This window comes from Corylus avellana, chromosome ca2, assembly GCF_901000735.1.
Source record: "Corylus avellana chromosome ca2, CavTom2PMs-1.0".
NCBI classification, from domain to species: domain Eukaryota; kingdom Viridiplantae; phylum Streptophyta; class Magnoliopsida; order Fagales; family Betulaceae; genus Corylus; species Corylus avellana.
Genome location: NC_081542.1, coordinates 19,745,087 through 19,750,118, shown reverse-complemented (window position 1 = coordinate 19,750,118; position 5,032 = coordinate 19,745,087).

Here is a 5,032-nt window from a genome sequence, read left to right as displayed (position 1 = left end):
TCTTTTTCTTTATACTTTATCAATGTGAGACACAAACCTCATAAGTGTATGCACAACAAGGAGCATATATAAAAATATTCTCTATTTTAGAATAATTAAGTTTGTGGATATGAGAACACGGAGATTTGATTGAATGTAATTCTCTTTACTTAAGAGCTGGATTTTCATTAATATATATAAACATTACAAGATAAACTCTAATCTGAATATTAGAGTCCTGCATCTATTCTATCTTATCAAAGTGATCACACGTTATCATCAATCAATCTTCTTGTTCTTATGGATAAAGATGTTTTATAATGTTCGTTGTGTTCTAACACTAAAAACCTTCCCCATACGAAGCATATGGGTGCTTGGTATCAATTAAATCAGAGAGATATTTTCAACAACAAAATCATGTAAATTTATAGGAAAAATTGACACATGAACTTATCGATCTTGATATACGTTTTATGAATTGAGAGATGGAGCACTTACTCCCATCAATAGTGCTTGGCTTCTCTGACAGATCTATCTGCTCCAGTTCTTCTGGTGATGTCTCTGCAAGTGAGCAAGTTTCTTGGGGTTTGTCAAAGTTTGGCGCCGGTAAAGACCTAGCTACGTCCCAGTTTGCCAAATCTTGTAGAAGAGAGCTTAAAGAAGGCTGAATTTTAACGAGAAGCGCCCCTAGAGCCTGAAGGCTAGCATCTCCTGCATTAGCGACTTGTCTGTGATTTGTTAAACTATCAGATTCCAAGTTTGACACATATGGTTGTTGTTGAATAAAAGATGCTCCCTGATCCAAGTGTGTAGGAAATGATGGAATGGAAGAGGATTCTTGTTGATTGATAGCTTGTCCAGAAGCAGCCCTTTGAGGATGACTCATTGATGGAAATCTCTCACTCCTTGGTAGTGTCATCTTTTTCTTTTGTCTTCTTTCATGAGGCGTGTTGATAGCACCTTGTTCCATTTTTTTTCTTGTTTCTTTGGAAATAAAATGAGATAGAAAATAAATTAATTAATACATAATGATCAAACTGGTGATATAGAAATATTTTTAATTAGGTGAGTATATAGATGAAGAGTGATGGCTACAAAAAGTAAGTATATCGATGTGAACATCAACAAATTCTGATCTATTTTGAAATAATTTAAGTTTATGGATAATGATGATTTGTACTGGTAATTGTGTTCAAACACTAAAGAGGTCCAAGATAATGATGTTATAATGTAAAATTCAAGAATCTTTTTACATGCAACTAGACTACTTTAGTTAATTATTAATTATTCTGCTATTGATTGATAAACATGCATCCTGTCATTTAGTGTTAGTTTATTTATTTTAAGAAGCGAGATACGTTTTGGAAATTAATATAGTATAAAATTTTCAAATATTAGAATTTTATTACGAATTTTGCAAACTACATACACTTATAGAGACGAAAAGTTAAGACACAGAAACGGTGTAAGTAGTTATTAGACATTTAGACCAAGAGACGTTAAAGGAGAAAGATAAGCTGTGTAAATAAATTAATGCACAATGGTACAGCAACAAGAATGCCGAAGATTTATTAGAGATGATGGAAACATGCACTTACTATCAAAGCCAGTTGCGCAGTCAAAGGGCCTTTCTCTTTGGCAAGTTGTGATACTCAACCTTTGCAGGAGAGTTTCTCACAAAATGGACCGGATCGATGTAGAAGACAATGCAGATAGCCCATGCTGTTATATATAGGAGTAAAGCAACGATTGAATATTGATTCTTTAAAAGTTAGGTAAAGTATTTTACCAACAGCAATTAAACAAACGTGCAACTTTTCTTCCCACAACCACCAGTGGCGGTGTGTGGATCACAAAGCAAAATGTCTATAGTTTGAGGACCAGAGGGAGAAGCAAAAATAAATATAAAAATACAAAAAAATCACATCCTCAAGACTTAATTGGAAATCCCAAACCCAGTCCTTTTTCAATATACGGTCATATATATTACATCAAGGCAACGAAACTAAATATTGCCATATAAATAAATCAAGGCAACGAAAAATCTTTAATACAAATTTTTACATTTAAATTGATCATATAAACCTATTAATAAACTAATTAGAGCTTCTATATTGTTACTCAATGTCAACATATACTTCTTGAAATACAATTACCATATCACTACTACATTATAAAGTTTAGTAAACTTGTGCATGACTGACTTAGATTAAGTCAATGCCTCGCCAGACAGTAACACGAAAGAATCTAACACGCGATCTACGACACAAGATGCTCAAAATGATCGTGAGGTCACCACATTCGCAAAGCTACATATATGAATTCACACTTCTCCGTAAGTATAGGAATCACTGACTTTTCACATAGAGTCAATTTTCAATTTTTTACCATGAGTTTACAATAGCAGCTACACTTGACTTTATAGTATTCAAAAACATTTTGTATTGATGAAGTCACTACAAAAAAACTTAATTTTTAGTGATTACCCCTTAATGATGTTTTAAGGCCCAAAAACGTCACTAAAGTTTAGTACGTGTGTGGCAAGTTAAAAATTAGGGTGTCGCTACTAGGACTTTAGTGACGTGCCAAAAATTGACACGTCACCAATTGGTGACGTACGTATCAATATTGGCATGACCCTAAATAAATGGTGACGTGCTATTTTTGGCAGGTCACCTACTAAAATTTAAAAAATATTAATAATGTTTTTTTAAAAAAAATTTCCGGAATTTTTTTTCAATTAAGTTTTGATCTGCAGAGGCAGCATATCTGGTCTAGGTGGAGCTTCTTTTCAACAAATTATTCATGTTTGTCCATGAATAATTTTAAGATCATGGAGGAATAACTTCCATCTGTGCAAGCAACAATATATCAATCAAATGTAAACAAAATCAAAAGTTTTGAACTTAGAATTTGATTTTACTACTCACTGTCTGGATTTGGAGAGTACCCAAAATCAGGAACGACTACAATAGAAAAATCAACCAAAAAAAAAAATTACCCATTAGAGAGAGTAGAGGATGTCTGTTCTGGATTCAACCTAAGTTGCTAGGAACTGATGAATTAAAGACGTGAAATATTTAATTGAAATGGGAGGTGGATGATGGAATCAAAGTTCGAACTCTGAACCTTTAACTCTTGTCCACATTGCTTGTGGACAAGACTTTTGGCATATTTATAGAAAGTGGACAATCCTCTCTTATTGAACCGGTTTTATGAGATGGGTTAAGTCCACGAATTTCTCCGTAATATCAAAGCCAACGATCTTGAGATTGAAACTTGACTCCGTCAAATCACCTCTCATTTAAATTAAATATTCCACGTGTTGGGCCTTACCTATTAAAGAGAGTTTGAGCCCACACGTGAGGGAGTGTTAAAGTAATGATTAAGTTATTAAATTTATCTCTTCCTATAATTAGCTTAAGCTTTTGGGATAACTGGTGATTTAACATGGTATCAAAGCCTCCCATGAGATGAATGAGGTCCACACTACTTACCCTGTGACAAGGATCAGGAAAAATACTAGCCTACACGTAAGGGAGGGTCTTGAGGAATAATCACACATTGCTTGTAGACAAGACCTTAGGCATAATTATAAGGAGTGGGTAACCCAGCCTCTCTTGTTGGGTGGTTTCACCCCTGTCATATCTAGTGGCCTGGTGCAATATCTCACAACACCAGCCCCCATGGCCAATCACCACTGAATCTGATGAAGATCTGACCGGGAATATATGCAAGATGTAACACGTAACTCTGATGACACGTTGCAAGATGTCGTCTTGGTTCGTTATTGAAAGAGTAATGTTAGTTTGTAAATTGCTATATGACTTTCAATACAATTAGGATGACGTGATAATAAAAATTAATTTTTTTTTTTTTTTTAACAAATGCATGTTGATCTAATGACTAATTTTCACTGTCATATTATCAAGTTATATAACAGTCAAATTACAGCTTACTAAATAACCTTACTCTTATAGATTATCTTGCTTCCAATTCCCGTCGAATTAGAAGTTGAAGAGGGTAAATAAAATTCCGACCTGTTCGGGTCGCCATATTTCATAAACTTTTATTCTACCAAATTTGCGAAATAGTAAATCAGTGCAAATTAGCCACCATATCATGAGGAATACGAAATTAAGATATGATTTATGGATTACAAGAAAGGAAAACGGTAACTAATACCATATCTGTTAACTAATAAAGATAAACGGTAATAAGAAAGAGGAAAAATGCCAAGTAAGGGCGACGACAGCAACAATTATGCCGAAGATTAATTTATAAGAGATGCTTGAAACACTTACTATCAAATTAAGCCGGCCAGTTGAGCAGCCAAAGGAAACGGAACTTGTGATACTCAACCTTGCAGAAGACTGCTATGTATAGACTCATGCGTGCAAGAACTTTCTTCCAACATTACGTAAGAAGTGCTTTGGTTGCTTGACGTCACCTAGCTAGTAAGAGCCCGTTTGGTGTTTGGTATATATTGTATTAAAAACGTTAAAAGTACTTTTAGTATATAAAAAATTGTGTTAAACAAAAGCAAAATTTTTATTTTTATTTTTTTTAAAAAAAAATAATAATAAATTAATTATAGAACACGTGGCACAATTTAATTGGTGCTGACGTGGTGTTCCGTTAAGTTTTAGACAAAATTTTAATGGAGGTATCATTTCCATCTTTATGAAAATCACAAATACCTCCTATAATAAAAATAAAAATTTAGAGGTCAAAAAATAAAGAATTCAAACCCTTAGAAAGTTTTTAGTATTTAACCCTTAAATAAATAAAGGTGCAATAAACTTTCTTCCAACTACATTCCGTAACAAGTGCTTTTGTGGGAGCTTGACGTCACGTATCAAGTCATGCATGATCTGGAAGGTTGTATATATGTATGTATCCTTGATTAAGAGCTAGGTGTCATAAGATCAGAAGCATGTACCTACTACAATGAATGGAGTATACAAACACATAAAAACACCTCAACAACCCAAACTGGCCCTCCATGTGGTCACAATGCAAACAGTCAAGTCAGTCGATAATAACACCTCTT